The 15,698-nt window shown below is 43.3% G+C and overlaps 1 protein-coding gene across 7 annotated transcripts in view; it reads left to right on the top strand.

Annotated features, from left to right (window-relative positions):
• Positions 1–15,698, top strand: part of LRFN2 (leucine rich repeat and fibronectin type III domain containing 2) — a 397,502-nt gene that overhangs the window by 106,124 nt on the left and 275,680 nt on the right. For 2 of the 7 annotated variants that reach the window (XM_053305478.1, XM_053305487.1), the window contains exon 1: positions 5,268–5,466. The exons of the other annotated variants lie outside the window; for them this stretch is intronic. The gene's annotated coding sequence lies outside the window, so the exon portion shown is untranslated. Of the gene's footprint in view, positions 1–5,267; positions 5,467–15,698 lie in introns of those variants that run through there. 7 annotated transcript variants of the gene reach the window in all.

The raw sequence follows: 15,698 nt of genomic DNA, 5'->3' as shown, positions 1-15,698 counted from the left end.
TCACCAAACCAGTCTGACACCTCTCCCAGAACTTGTCCAGTTGCCAGAATATTTGTTTTTGAGATTTGGCAGTCCCATTCTAAGTCCTGTGAATGGGCTCAGTTTCCTGGAGGTGCCAGGCCTCAAGCCAGCTTAGAAATCATGCCCTTTGCCCTGGAAACCCTCTCCTCTCTTCCCAGCTTTTTCCTATGCATTCTCAGAAGCACATTCTCCTTCACTCTCAAATCCAGACTGAGGTCTGGAGCAAAGCACATATTAAGGGACCTCAACATGCTCCTGACTCAGGCCTGGTCTCCACACATAGCAGAATGAGGCAGAAGAATCTTGAGGTGCTTAGGTGGAATATATCACTTCAGGCAGGGTCAGCTCCCCCATTTAAGAGAACACCTTCTTTGCTATGAACCACACCACCAATTGATATCATCTGGAGAGGTTTGTCTGCAGTTACCACCAGCTCATCTGGTGGCTACTTGGCGACGTGCCTTCTCCATTGCTGCCCTGAGGCTTTGGAACACACTTCCTGCTGAAATAAGAGCCTCCCCATCTCTTACAACTTTTCAAAAGGCAGTCAAGACGCATCTGTTCACCCAGACTTTTGATTTATTGTTTTGTGTTTTTAATAGTTTTAATGTTTTAAATTTTAATTGTTGAAATGTTTTAATCTTTTTATTGGTTGTTTTTATTGTTTTGTTGTAAACCACCCAAAGACTTGCACTTTGGATGGTATACAAATATGTGAAAGAAAGAAAGAAAGAAAGAAAGAAAGAAAGAAAGAAAGAAAGAAAGAAAGAAAGAAAGAGGCAAGGAGGGTGAATCAACAGACATAATTAATGCCTCCTGCTGCCACCATCCTCACCTCACCTTCATGGCTGTTTCTGTGTTCCTTGTCCTAGCAGGCCCATTGCCAGCCTAAAAATTGTCGGTGGGGTGGGGAATGAAGGGGAAGAATTTACCACCCTATTCGCTGTATATTACATTACAATACAGCAGTTTTTTAAAAAATGTTTGTAAAATCTTTAGGGGAGCACAGAAAAATTTAGTGGGGGCCCCCAGGCCCCCCCCCCATGGATGTATGTCCAAAGCATGTCTGCCAGACCAGAGGCCAGTGCTGACACCACCTCAATTCTCCCCCACCTTCTGGGAATGCATTTAAAAGATTACTTTATCACTCTGCTCCTGTCCTGGACCAGCACATGCGCGGCTGCTTCACTGTCAGACAGCATGTGCTGCCTCCACTTTTGCTAACCCTATCTCTCACTGCAGCCACACTCGCTTTTTCAGCACCAAGACTAAGGCAAAGCATAGGCACTTGGAGCCATGCTTGAAAGCCAGTATAATATATAAGATTGTGCAAAGTCGAATGTTTGGTTTCATTACATTTATTCTCTGTAGCGTAGGGGGCAGCTGCAAAAATTGCACATCCTGAAGTTATTAAAATATGTTTTAGTTGAGTGTTTTTCAGGTGACAGGCACTGAGAATGGGAGGAAGGGTGTGCTCTCCGTAATGCTGACCAGAAATAATTCTGGTTACATTTTCTAATATGTGGTACCTGAAGGATTGCTTCCCCCTATGAATCTGGCTGCCATATAAGATCAGATAGGGAAGGCATGCTGCATATCTCTATTTGTGGTTTGTTTGGTGGCTATGTGGGGTAGGTCCTCCTCTGCTGTGGCCCCACACCCTGTGAAATTCTTTGCCCAGGAAGGCAAGTTTCACCCCCTCCATTCTTTGCTTTAGATGTCTAAAAACAATTAGATAGTATCAGTAGATTGAATTCTCTGGTTTTATATCTCTTAAACCCCTGTGGGTTTTTTAAATTCTGTATTATACTTTTTGACCACTGCTTTTACATTTCTTATGGTATTTGTTGTATTTTATATTTTATGTCACCTTGAGCCATGTGAAGATGTGGATAAAGACATTTTAAATAAAATAAATAAACAATATGACTACTAATATCCATGTAGCAAAAATCATTCAATGTGTAATGTGGGAACTATGCTACAACTCTCTGGCTGAATTCAAATGTAACAGGAAAACAGAGGTCGCTTCACATCCGGTTTCCTCACCTGCACATCCAAATTAGGGAAAAGGGAGTTTGTGGCAGAAAGGGACTCATGGTTTCCCGCCCCAAACTCCACTCTGAACCTCTGGTCAGAGTGGAGTTTTGCCACCGCAAACTCCATTTCTGCAGCTCCAGCATTACATCTGAACACTGGCACTGCAGGTTTGGCCCCATGGAACCGGAGATGAGGAAGGAAGCTTCTTTCTCACTCTGGCCCAATTGGCTGTGTGGAATGTTCTTCTGTCAGGAAGGAAGCCTGCACAGCCAGCTCCTTCACCTCTCTGCAGTCTCACTGACCACAGAGAGGCAGCTCTCCCGAACATCCGAATGTGGACGGGAGAGCGGGGAGAAGGGGCGCGGAACCTTCCACGTTACATCTGAAGGCGGCCACTTTTTCATTTTCAGCACATGCATCGGGAAGCTATAGCTTTACTGACTTCTTAAAGCCAAAATCAGTACAATGTGATCTCATGCAAATTTAGAATAAATTTTTGTTTGCTGTATTCCATATTTAAAAAAAAAAATTGTCGGGCTTCCCCACCCTCCCCTGTGAAACAGGGTTGTTCACCCAGTCAAACAGTGATATGCCGAGAGAGGCAGGAGGTTGCTGGGACAACCCCAGCAATTTCATTCCAGAAGACAGGAAGGGCTCGGATAGGAAGGGTGACGGCTGCAGGGGTACAGCCCGAGAGGCAGCAGAGTGGTGGAGATGGAATGTCTCTGTGTGGAAATGCTAGCGAGGGGGGTGGGGTTGGAAGAAAAGACCTCACCTTGGGAGGCCAGAGATTGGGTGGCCCATCCACTTGCCTGGCCAAGGGAAAAGGAGCAAGCTGGAAGTGGGGAGGAGTGCCATAAATGTAGGGCTTTATTTAAGGCAGGGGCTTCCTTAAAGATGAGACGATCCACAGGGATGGGGGTTGTTGTTGGTCCAATGAGCTCCCTGGCAGGAGTATGGACCTTTGTTCTCGCTGATAGGTGAAGGAGTGGAGTGAATATACTTCTCTCCTCCCCAACTCTGAGGCACTGCCCATGTCTATAATTTAATGTGAGAGGGCGTGAAGGTTAATTGGGGAATTCCTCCTCCCTAAACACGGACAAAAATGTTGCCCTTATTCCTGAACCAAGGGCAGAGAGTAGGACTTAGGATGCCACATGGTGAAAGCCTAATTTAAAACAGGAAGCTGACCTGCCTTTTAAGCAGGCATCTGCTGCAGAAATTTCGTATGAAGGTGCACTGCCTCGTTGCCTCTCCAGTATCCATTGTATAAAATATACATCAGTCAATCAGACTGATGGGAGATTGAGTCACCACTGAGAGAACACTGTCCCCCCGAATATCGATCTTTCTTCCCTGAAAATAAAATGGCTTGTCCTTCTTAGCATTGTAAAAAAACAGCTAGATAATCTTGTGCTTGTATCCAGTTTGATCATATGGCACGGCACACAGAAAAGCTAAATCAGCCAGATCTACAACCCTGTTTCATGTTCAGCAGGGCATGTGTGGGAGGCCTGTTCTGCATAGGGAAGCCGCCACAGCATCATGCTCTACTCAGGGTTGGTAGGAGGGAGTAGAATCTCATGTGGATTGCTAGAACAGATTTGTAGATGTGCTTCCCAATGTGCAAAATAAGACAATCCCATGCTATACGCACTTGTAAAGAGGGTTCTTCAGATGTACAAATGTTTGCAATTTTTGCCTCATAGGAACATACGAAGCTGCCTTATAATGAGTCAGACCATTGGCCCATCTAGCTCAGTAATGTCTACATTGACTGGCAGTGGATCTCCCAAGTTTCAGGTAGAAGTCTCTCCTAGCCTTTCCTGGAGAGGTCAGGGACCTTCTGCACATAAAGTAAATGCTCTGCCACTGAGCAATGGCCCCATCATCTAAGGAGAATATCTTACAACGGACAGTGCTCTCACATGTAGCCACCCATCCAAATGCAAACCATGATGTACCCTGCTTAGCAATGAGAATTCATGCTCACTACTACCAGACCAGCTCTCCTTCTTCATTCATGCAGCAACCCTCTCAGGCAGGTGACTGCAGGGCATGCCTTAAAGAACTGGGAAACAATAACATGCCCAAAGTAAGCAAGATATTTCATGACAGAGCTGGGAATGGCCCAATTACAAGGTGTGGCCACCCCCTGCGCAAGTAGAGCAGTGGGGAAAGGATGCAACATTATGTTGTTACTTCCTTTCCCCGGGGCATTGTGGGTAAAAAGATAGCATGCTGCAGGTGCTGGAAGGCAGCCAATTTCTAGTTAGAATATAGACGGAAGCCCACTGCTTGGATTCAGATAAGCCTCCACTCACCACTGGTACAGTTCAATATGATACACTGTGATATCATTATTGCATCAAATTGCATATTTTTATCAGGCAATATTTTCGGTGGATCATCTGTCCAATAAGGCTTGCATCACATTGGTTCCAATTACTGGCTTGATACAATGCACAGTTCTGCTTTCTTTCTGGTGCTTGAACACAATTAGACATTCACAGTCCATGCATTAGTAACGGTGGCATTCCTGGATTTACTTACCCCATCTTCTTGTTAGCATGGGGGAAGCCACAGTACTCTGGCTCCTACTTTCCTCTTTGAAATATGACTGCATTGTTATTCAGAATGTAACGAGGCAAAATTAAAAGGGTTTTGAGCTGGCAGAACAGCCATGGAAGGCTCACAGTTTCAACAAAGCAGTCTGCTCTGGAGAATCTCTTGGGATAGGCAAAGCAGATCTAATGAAATGAAATGAAAAAGATAACCAGAAGAAAAGATGAGACATAACCCACCATCCTTTACAAATGTGCCAAACCTTTCAGGGTATTAAAACTGAAATGTGAGTATCTGGATTCATACATTAACCCAGGGGAAGCTGCCCACTAGGACCAAGTGGGGCTCTGCCCCCCCATCACCCCCAAGCTTATGCCCCCCCTAATGCCCCCCCTAATGCCCCCCCTATTCTCTCTCTTTTTTTTCTGTTTATCTGCTTCCTGTATCTTTTTTCATACCTAAAGTGGACTTGCCTGCAGGGGGCCTTGCTTCCTCCAGTAGGCTCAACTCCGTTCTAATCCTATTGAGTTTTCTGAAATTGAGCGTTGGGAAGCCCCTGCTCAAAGCAGGATAATTAACATAAATAGCCCAGGTGACTATGCCCAGGTGACATTATCATTGCCTCCCTGGCCCAATCTAGAATGCAGGTTTAGCATGGGTTAAGTTTCCTCTTTGGGCGTTGGCTTCCCAATGCTCAGGAAAATCAGAGAGGGACACATAGGGAAGGAGGTGGGCTAGATTGCCGGAAGGAATTACCTTTCTGCTCTTGCCTGTGGAGGGAGGAGCAAGAGACTGCCATCTTACACAACTTTCTAGAATCTGGATTTTGGAAAGAATCAAGTGAGTACTAATATTTATTCATTTATTTGATTTATATACTGCCCTTCCAAAATGGCTTAGTAACTGAACATTTAATTGTTGGTGGGGGTGGGCTGTGGACATTTTTAACAATATGGAGTCCTTTCTCCCTTTGTGGTTGCTCCAAGCGGGCTTGTATTGCCCCCTAGCCAGTTAGTTCTTTGTGCTGCAGACTCCTGCTGGAGAATTTGTCTGAAGACCTGCCAGCTCCTGATCTATTTTTGCCTTCCTTGATTGCATCTTTCCTTATGCAAAGCGTTTTCTGTTTTCTCTGAGTGATCCCTAAATTTCTATTAATTTCAATCACACTTTGAGGCTGTTTACATGACCATGCACACATTCTGGGGACAGGGAGTCAGCATTCAACCAAACGACCTCTTGCAGATGACCCAGACAACTGCTCGCAGCCCCAAAGGCACACAGGCCGCGTACCCACATGACTAGTGCTGCCCGGAGCAGTGAGGATGAATCTCTGTGCTGCTCCCAGCAGCACTGATAAACAGATGTTGGGACTCATTTTCCTGGCCTCCAGAGATCCCACAATGCACTGCACAACTCACACAATGCATTGGGGGTGTCCCTCAGGAGGCAGGTACTCTAGGCACCCATTTCTGTGCACGGCCAGGCTGAAGGCAGCACATAAGAGCAAGAAGCCTGGGTTCAGGGAGCATTTGCTCCCTTAACCTTGGCTAACAGCCCGGTTAAAAAGCTGGGCTAGGATCGCTGACCCACCGGGATCTGGCCCAATACTGGTGGTTCTCACATGCAGCTTAACCCAGGCTGGGTGTTCTTAGCCTGGGTTAGGCTGCATGTGAGAACAGCCTCGTTGCTTGCTCTCGTGTTTGTCTTTCCTTTGGGGGAGCCAGCAAGATCCACCTTGATTTTTCAAATCTCCAAAGGAAAGACAAACTAGTCCCAAACAAACAAACAAACAGAGTGTTCTTTTGCAAACCAAATAAAGCGTGTTGGGTTGCTGGCGGAGTTTCCAAATGGGGCAAGAGAGGTGATCTAGGATGCTAAAAATGCAGTGGGAAGCTGTGCAATACAAAGAGCTAACTGGTTTGGAGAGTGTCTGCTTCCCAGAGAGAATGTCACGCAGGCACTGATGCCCAACTGCCTCCTGCTGTGGCATGGACCTTGGGAGGGGGGCAGAGCCAGGGAGCTCCTGTTTGTCTCTCCGCCCCCCGCCAGCCTATACGGCAGCTGTAGCTAAGCACAAGGCTTTTCCAGCTCTTTCTGACACCCAATTCTTTCCCCCCAATGCAGTCCCAAAGAGCTACAAGCAATCAGCCCCTTGGATGCCATCTGTTTGCCTCATGCAATTGGATTAGTGCCTTTAGCTTTCACACACCAATTGTAGGTTGCTTAACTTTTGGATGTACTTGCTTTTCCTCCTTTCAAACCAATGTATTTTGCAAACAGATTGTGATATCTATGGCTGTCTGGTGTTTTTTTTGTTTTTGTTTTTTTAAAATAAATAAGTACCCTGGAAGTTTTCTAAGAGGGCTGCACTCTTGCTGTCTCCTGTCCTTGGAATGCATGTGCACATGCAAATATTGCGACAAGTATGAAAACAAGGTTAAACCAAGATGAGTTATGTTTGCTAAAGATCAAGGGCAGTCCATGTCTTTTTCAAATGTTTGGATGGGGCCCTGAAAATATCTCTTTGCAAGCAGTTTGCTATTTGTAATGTGCTCTGCGTCATCAATATAGAGGCTGTTGGGTCAAAACCAGCCGCAGTCCACACAATCTTTGCCTTATCCTGATGGACCCATTGTGACCATTCCTTGCAGTGGTGCATGGCCATTTCTGCACGTGGCCATTACTCAAGTGAATAAATGATTTAACCAGACCCTAAAAAAAGAAATCTATCTTGGGTTCTCATCAGTCATAAGGCCTGACTTAATGTAACTAGAAGGACTGTAATCCTATGTAACACTTACTTTTAAGTAAGTCCCATTGAACTCAGTTGGATTTGCTTTAGAGTAAACATGCATAGCAACTTGATCTTTGTTTTCCTTTCTCTCCCCATGTTAGAGTAGCCACCCAGTGTGATCATTTTCCAAACTGTACTCTGCATTACATGAGGACTGGAAACTTAGCTTGTGTGTTATGCATAGCCCACCTTTTCCTATTTAAGTAATGTTTTCTTATCAGGTTTACCATAGGATTTCTATGAAGTAGGTCAGCATTTTTGTCCATTTGTGAGAGCAGAACTTTGTGACCTGGTGTTTAAAACTTGCAATTGTTAATATAAAAACAAAAAACACTCTTGGTCAGTTTGCTTCCATAAGAGCAGATCAATTGAGCTATTGCTCCATATTGACACACAGCAATATGGTAATGTTATTGGTATATCACAGCTGATAACCAAAGCTCTGATGTGGATGTTGCCAAACTCTAACCAGTTAAATAGTACCATTAGCTAGCTGCCCTGCATACATCCCAGGGACCACCAGCTGCTATTGCTAACTTGGGATGGTGCTTAAATAGCATGGTGGAGGAGCAGCCCTTTCCTTTATATCTTGCAAATAGCTTCCAGAGAGAAATGAGCTTCAGGTGTAAGTGGCTAGTCATGAGGAGGTAAATTGGTGTGATACCAAAGGCTATTGCCTGCTTGACAAGGTTGTTGGGAGGAGAGGCTTTACTCCGGGTGCCAACAATGAGGGAGGCTTAGCTATTGTGCATGCAGGACAGGGCCTTCTCAGTTGTTGCCCCCAGACTCTGGAATGCTCTCCCAGTGGCCAGACACTCCTCAGTCTTTAGAAAGTGTGAGAAATCTTGGCTTTTAACCCAGGTTTTTATTTGATTCCCCCCCCCCCCCGATTGCTGCAGCTTTGAATCTTTTGTCATTATCTTGTTTTTAATCTTTTTATCAAATCTATATTTTTATATTTTAACTAATATTAATTGTGTAATTTTTGTAGTCTTGTTTTCACTTTTATGTTAATCGCCTTGAGATCATTTTAATGAAAGGCGGTATCGAAATTTAACAATAATATGAATGAATGAATACTTCCCACCTAAATAGAACATGTGCCAGACTTCTGTGTATCTTGCTCAAATTATATATGTACCAATGGAAAGGTGAAATTGCATTCTATCATGTGATTTCACCCAACCTCTGGCTTCCGGTGGTTCTCAAAATTTCCGTATGCTGTGTTCCTGCTAGAACAGGCATTTTAAAGCTCAGAATCACCTGCTGAACAAGTGTGTCATCTTTTTAATGAATCTGTGAGGAAATGGTGAAGCTATGAGGGGCAGAAGTTGAAAAACACACATGAAATCACACCACTGATTAGGTCTTCCTCCCCCATAATTATAGTTGGAAATTTGCTAAGTAATAGTGAACTTCACACTGACTCAATTTCTTCAGGAAAGGTCTCTTTTTGGTAATTTGTCTTCTGTACAATGTCCTTTCATCGGTTTTTTTAAAATAAATATGTTTTGAACTTCTACAAATTAAGAAAAATGAGCCCCTATTTGGGTAGCCTCGAATTACATCTCAGGATTACGTCTTTTTATCACTACACATAATGTAAGCCACATCTACCTACTTTCCCAACAACATAGTTGTGTTCTTCACATCATTTAGAGGTTTGTAAAACTCTTTCATGTTCCTCAGGATTCATAATGGACTTGAATGCTTATAGTTGTTGATATTAATTCAAAGCCTGTTTCATGCATTACCAGAACAGGCACTCGTATTTGTATGGAGAAGTTGCTGGTGACTTCATACGCAAAGAAGACTTTACGTATGAAGTAGGCACACTAAACCTATGCTCAACTGCACACTATTCTTTCATTCTTTTTTGAGGGGGAGGAATCATGGGAGTTAAAGACAGTGTCACAATTGGGCATAATGTGCCCTCGTCATACATGAGGTAATCTGTGAGCAGGGGTGCAGGCAGAGGGAAAGCTTGAGGAGCAACTCCTCACAATTTTATGTGGGGCAGAGGAAATGCACCTTTGCAAGTGCACCTTTGTCCCCACAAAATATGTTTGTGGGGACATAAAATCACTTTTTAACATGGGGGAAGAGAAAAGCAGTGTTTAACATTTAGGGAGAGCGAAAAGAATTCAAGGAGAAGAACAATACTAGCAGGATGAAAAGAGAACACTTGCGGAGGCATTCAGACTCCCATTTGTGGGGGCATTCAGGAAAATGCAGGGGGACTCTTCAAATGCTTAAGGGGGGATCTGAACGCTTATCTGTGAAGGGAGGGGTATGCTGCCAACTCCTGCACTACCCAAAGACAGGTGCGGGCTTGGTAAAGTATGGAACAAGGCAGTGTTCAGTTGTGGTGGTATAACTAAATAACATTGAAGTGGCAAGAGGTGAGGTGCACACATAATAAATTAGAAGATCCTGCCTTGGGGGTGGAAGTCAGAAGATGGATATGTTTTTATTTGAGTTCTCATGTATTAAAGAACACAGAATGTATTATACTAGAGCAGTCAGCAGTGGCTCCAATCCACTCTGCCTTATCCCCTAGCAATGACTAACATTTGATGCTTCGGAAGCTTAAAAGCTTCCAGAAAGTACTTTCATTTACAAATATATGTATTTCTTTTGTGTACTTTGTGTGAGTAATTTAACACATCTAACTTTGTCACTGGGAAATGGCCAGGGGTCCAGAGGCAAACCGGTTCTGTCGTAAGCATACATTGTTTTATGTTAATGGCCACCCTACAGCCACAGTGTGGGTTACTGACCATTCATAGTCTGTGCAAAGGGCAACTCAACTCTGCATGAAGAACAAACTTGGCACACAAAACTGAATAATGTAAATTGGCAGTGCCATTTAGACACATTGTATTTAAGAGCACTGAATCTGCATGCCCAGTATTTGAGTTTTTGCCGACCGTGACATTTTTCAACAAAGACCGGGGTAACAGCAGGAAAAGAGAGGCATGTACATAAGGGACAATTGGGATATACAGGTACAGGGATGTGACAAGAAGCAATGCAATGCGAGAAGGAAGCAATCCAAGACATGGAAGCTCAATGGATGCCCATTAGGCACTGGCATTTTGACACTTCCACCTTGAGGGAAAGTATCTTTTTCATATACAGATATGGAGAGGAGAGCTGGTCTTGTGGTAGCAAGCATGACTTGTCCCATTAGCTAAGTGGGGTCCACCCTGGTTGCATATGAATGGGAGACCACATGTGAGCACTGTAAGATATTCCCTTCAGGGGATGGATCCACTCTGGGAAGGGCAAAAGGTTTTAAGTTCGCTCCCTGTCCCTGGCTACTCCAAGATAGGGCTGAGAAAGATTCCTGCCTGCAAGCTTAGAGAAGCCGCTGCCAGTCTGTGTAGAAAATACTGAGCTAGAGAGACCAATGGTCTGACTCAGTATATGGCAGCTTCCTGTGTTCCTATGACAAATATTTATATACTGCTTTTCAACAAAAGTTCCCAAAGCGGTCTTATATAGAGATTGATTGATTGATTGATTTAAAAGGCTTCCTGTCCCCAAAGGGCTCACAATCAAAACAAAAGAAACATAAGATAGACACCAGCAACAGTCACTAGAGGGATGCTGTAGTAGGGATGGATAGGGCCAATTGCTCTCCCCCTGCTCAATAAAGAGAATCGCCACTTTGTTCAGTTAGCAGGGGTGAGGACTCATATGCAATAATGAGGACTAGACATCTTTTCTAAGTGAAAATTTGAGGGCTGACATACTGTACAGTGGTATGTCAGCCCAGTAACATTGCATGCACTACAGAAGTTACACACATTGCACAAATGATATTTCACAAGAGTATGCCCATTGTTTTCAATGGGCTTACTCTCTCATGGAACATCATTTTTGCATTTGTGCAATACATCAAAACATCATTTTTGCATGTGTGCAACATGCAAATGTGCAGTGTTACTAGGTTGATGCCCCACTGTGCAGTATGTCAGCCAAGATTCTTAGGAATTCAAGTTCCATGACAGATTCCACACTGTATGGCAGTGTATATAAGAGATTGGGGAGGAAAGGGCTGGAGAACAACCATAGCCCATTAGTGAGGGCTAAGCTGTTGGGAACTGGGACGATGAATTAAGAAGCAGTCACGACTGTATTTTAAAAGAATAGTAGCTGTAAAATGTTGTAAACTTTCTTAGAGAATTTGATGGTCAAAAGGCAGCATATAAATACAAAGGAATCCATCAGTTAATTAACTTGATTAGTTTATTTGAAATTACCCCACAGCCTCAGCCTACGCAAACAGAAAGGGCAATAGTACTTCTGGGAAAGGTTTATGCTTAGACTACTACCACCAATACTGCATGGGAGATGGCAATGGTAAACTCCTCCTGTATTCTACCAAAAGAAAACCACAGGGCTCTGTGGGTACCAGGAGTCGAAATCGACTTGATGGCACACTTTACTTTACTTTACCACCAATATGTAAGGGATGGGAGTTGCTTAGTAGCGGCGTGGCCATCTGAATGTCTCTCTTGATACAAGTTTGTTCATGGATTATAAGAAGGTGAATGTGTCGTTGGCCAAAAGATTGGGGACTGCAATGAAATGCAAAGGAGAAGGTGGCCCCTGAAATATGCAGGATTCCAGTTGTTTGGAGTTTCTTGGTTCAGAACCAGTAGTCTGAATTGTGCCTGTTAGATAACTGCATGCCAGAGCAAATAATGGAACACTAGCATTATGTTCTTCCAGGCCTTGACAGGATATTTCAAAAACAAATGAAAAACGGTGGCCTTAATACCACCACAGCACACATCAAGCATATATTTTATGCATACATTCAACTAATCTCGGATCTGAGCTTTCTGGCACTTTTGAGGTTTAACCTCCAATAGGGGATTAGAGCAGGAGTGCATCTTTTTCTGGAGCTCTGCTCAGCAGTAATTTAATTTGAAATTTCCAATATGACTTAATTCCTAGCCTTGTAAAGGTGTGAGGAGTGCAACAATGCAGCTCCCTGCACCCCCACCCCCATGGTTCATCTCTTACAAGCTTTACAGGCTGATACTGAGAAATGACTGGGATCAGACAACAGCTGGCACACAGAAGGTCCTTCTGACCTGTATCAGCTTTCCTGATGAATCCAGGTCTAAATATGCAAGTTTATCACTTCGCAGATGTTTCAGGATTTAATGTCAGAAACCTTTAATCAAACAAGCGAGACTGCTTATTTAAACTGCTTGTGGAAAATAAGCAAATAAGTACATAAATGTGAGTTTTCAAAACCAGTAGCCCCAGGAGAGATTCTTCTCTCTCATGTTTGAGAATAGATGCTATTAAAATTATAGACAGATGGAACATAACAGTCCTCAAACTTAGTTTCCATTAAGGATGCCTGACATTTATTCTAAAGTTGGAATTGAGGCTCGATTCTTCCAGATGAGTCAAAAGGAACTCACACTCACAGTAGATTTTCTACTTACAGAGATTTGCTGAAGATTCCAGAGTTCCTCAGCACTTACCATCCTTCAAAGGCCTTTGCTAAAAACTCCAGGAGTTGGCATATCCCAGAATCCACAAGAGACGACAGCCTGTATGGTACATATCAAGCCATGCCTGCAGTCTCTGCCGCTTGAGTAGAATTATTGGAGGGCTGCTCAGATATATCTGTCCCATGCCATGGAGACCTAGCCCTGCACAGCTTCCTTGCATGGATAATTCAAGATCACCCCATGCAAGAAAACTGAATCCCACCAGCTTTGATTTATCTATGGGTCTTCCAATATCTATGAACATTTATTATTCAGGGCCACTTCATTACACCAACTTCTCTGTTGGTGTAATAAGTGGATGCTTAGAATGTTGAGTGGAATGTAATCTGTGTCATTTCCTCCCCTTCCAGCTGTGCCTTCTGAACATGTGTCCTGGAGGTTTAGATATTTCTTTGGAGGTGCAAGTGTTGCAGAGGGAAGGAGGGTCCATGAAAATAATCCCTTGACCATATGTGATGAAAGATTCTGTTCTGTTAATGTGGCATTTGTCTGGATTTTGGCCAGTGTGCCTGTGTGAGATTTGTTGGCCAGGGATGTAAACTTGCCAAGAAAATGTGGAGGTGAATGTTCTCAGGCTGATCTGTTGTGGCCAAAAGAAACAGAGAACTTAGGTGTAACAACACAGAAGAAAATGTAATGTCAGAAAGCTTTACCAGTATAAACAATTGTTAGCAAAATGAAAACAAATTTATATGCACAATTCCTTCCCTGTGCACCTGTTTTCCAGGTTCCAGATAGACAGTTTGACTTGTGGTGTACTAGAGGAAACTCCTCCAAGTTGGGTCACTGTCCCATGTTGTCTGCAACATTTTTCTGCGTATGGACCTAATGAGGCTATTTCCTCAAGCGAGCCAATATAGACGGTGTGAACTAAAATGCTGTTATGCCCACTGTCCACCTCTCTTCAAAGGGTGGGGAGTTCTAAGGATGTAGAGCTGCTTGGATTCTGTCTTCCTTTGGAGGAGTGAGCGCTGAAGGCTTATTTTGACCTTGTAATATTGGTATATTTATAACTCGGCTGAGCATTAGATTGATTTGAAATAGCAGAACACGCCTACAGATTGCCAGTTCCACTTTCCCAAAGAGAAGAACCTACATCCGAAGGTGCTTCAGCTCTGTGCTCAGCTCATCCTAAAGTGCTTCAGCTTATCCATCCCAGTCTCTTTCTGTCCCACCGCCCAGAGAAGAGTTTTGGGTAGTATAGAAATTTGATAAAAAAATTTTAAAAATTGCCTCCCTTTTTCTGAGGCAGAAGCTTTTGTATCTTCTACATGGAGAGAGGGGAACGGGGGTGGGGTGGGGATGAAATACTATCACAGAAGTACCTCCCATCTGTTGTTTATGGGTATGTGCCATTTTATGGCTTCCCCAAACAGAACACTAACAGAACAGAACAGAACACTCCATTATCACCCCATTCAGAGACATGCACTGGCCTCTTGGACTAGGAGCCAGTGATCTGCTAGAGAAAAAGAGTTGGCTAGCTGTTTTATTTTAATTTTATTTTTTTACATTTATATCCTGCTCTTCCTCTAAGGAGCTCAGTGTGGTATAGATGGTTATTTTTTTATCCTCACAACAACCCTGTGAGGTAGGCTAGGCTGAGAGAGACATGACTGGCCCAGAGTCACCCAGTGAGTTTCATGGTTGAATTGGGATTTGAACCTGGGTCTTCCTGGTCCTAGTCTAACACTCTAACCACTACACTATGCTGGCACTCCAAGCTAGCATTCATAATCATAACCCCAAATTCATTACACAGTTCTCCGCACAAATGGGTCTGTCCTGGACTGTTTTAAGTGGCTTATAGCTTTTTGTACAACATGGGCCAACATGAAAATGAATATTTAAACATTTTACACCTCTATAAAAAAAATCTACACCTTTTTACAGGCTGCTATAACATCATTATACTATGAGTGTAACACTGACATTTGGCTATATGAAACAAGCAGATAATTCACATAATACTGGATAATTATGAGGTTCAAAGGGGGCATTCTTGCCATCTCTGCTTTTCCTCCTTTTGTCCTTACACACACAAACACACACACGCATGCGTGCGCGTATACACACACTGCTGAATTACTGGGGGATATTTGGATGTGAAGGACCCTTGAGACATAACAGAGACAATAACAGAAGAGCACAGAAATGAAGAAGCAACCTTTCCATTTTTTTAGAATGATAGCTATCTGGAGACGAGAGCTTGATTCACTCTGTGTATAGAACTGTATCTCAGTAGCGTTTTGGTTATCTCATAAATATAATTTCAGGGCTGCAGCTGCAAAACAATTTATCATGTTTACTTTCCTCTTTGTTTGATTTGTTTTAAATGTATGGTTTTCCTTTCCCCCTCTCTCTGATTTGCTTTCAGAGATATGCAAACAATATCATGGGCACCTGTGTGTTCATGTGTGTTTGGGGTGTTTTGTTTTCCTGGCAAGTGAAAAGTGGTAGAGAACAGGCTAGCTTGCTGCTGTAGCAGAACAATTTACTTATTCTGTTCTGCCCTCCAATCATACTTGCACCCACTGCTTTTCTTGGAATATATTAGAGCTGAGACAAATCAGGTACCACATTTCATGAATATCTTGTCCACACATGAAATGTGTGCCCTCGTTTGCCCAGCACCCAAGAAGACACGAGACACAAAAGTCTTGGTGTAAATAAGGGCCACAAAACCTCTTTAAAAACATTGTTAAAGAACAGGGATTGGCTCTCCACCCATACAGTGC

The sequence above is a fragment of the Hemicordylus capensis genome, chromosome 1, assembly GCF_027244095.1.
Source record: "Hemicordylus capensis ecotype Gifberg chromosome 1, rHemCap1.1.pri, whole genome shotgun sequence".
NCBI lineage: Eukaryota > Metazoa > Chordata > Lepidosauria > Squamata > Cordylidae > Hemicordylus > Hemicordylus capensis.
This window is presented reverse-complemented; position numbering and strand designations above follow the sequence as displayed.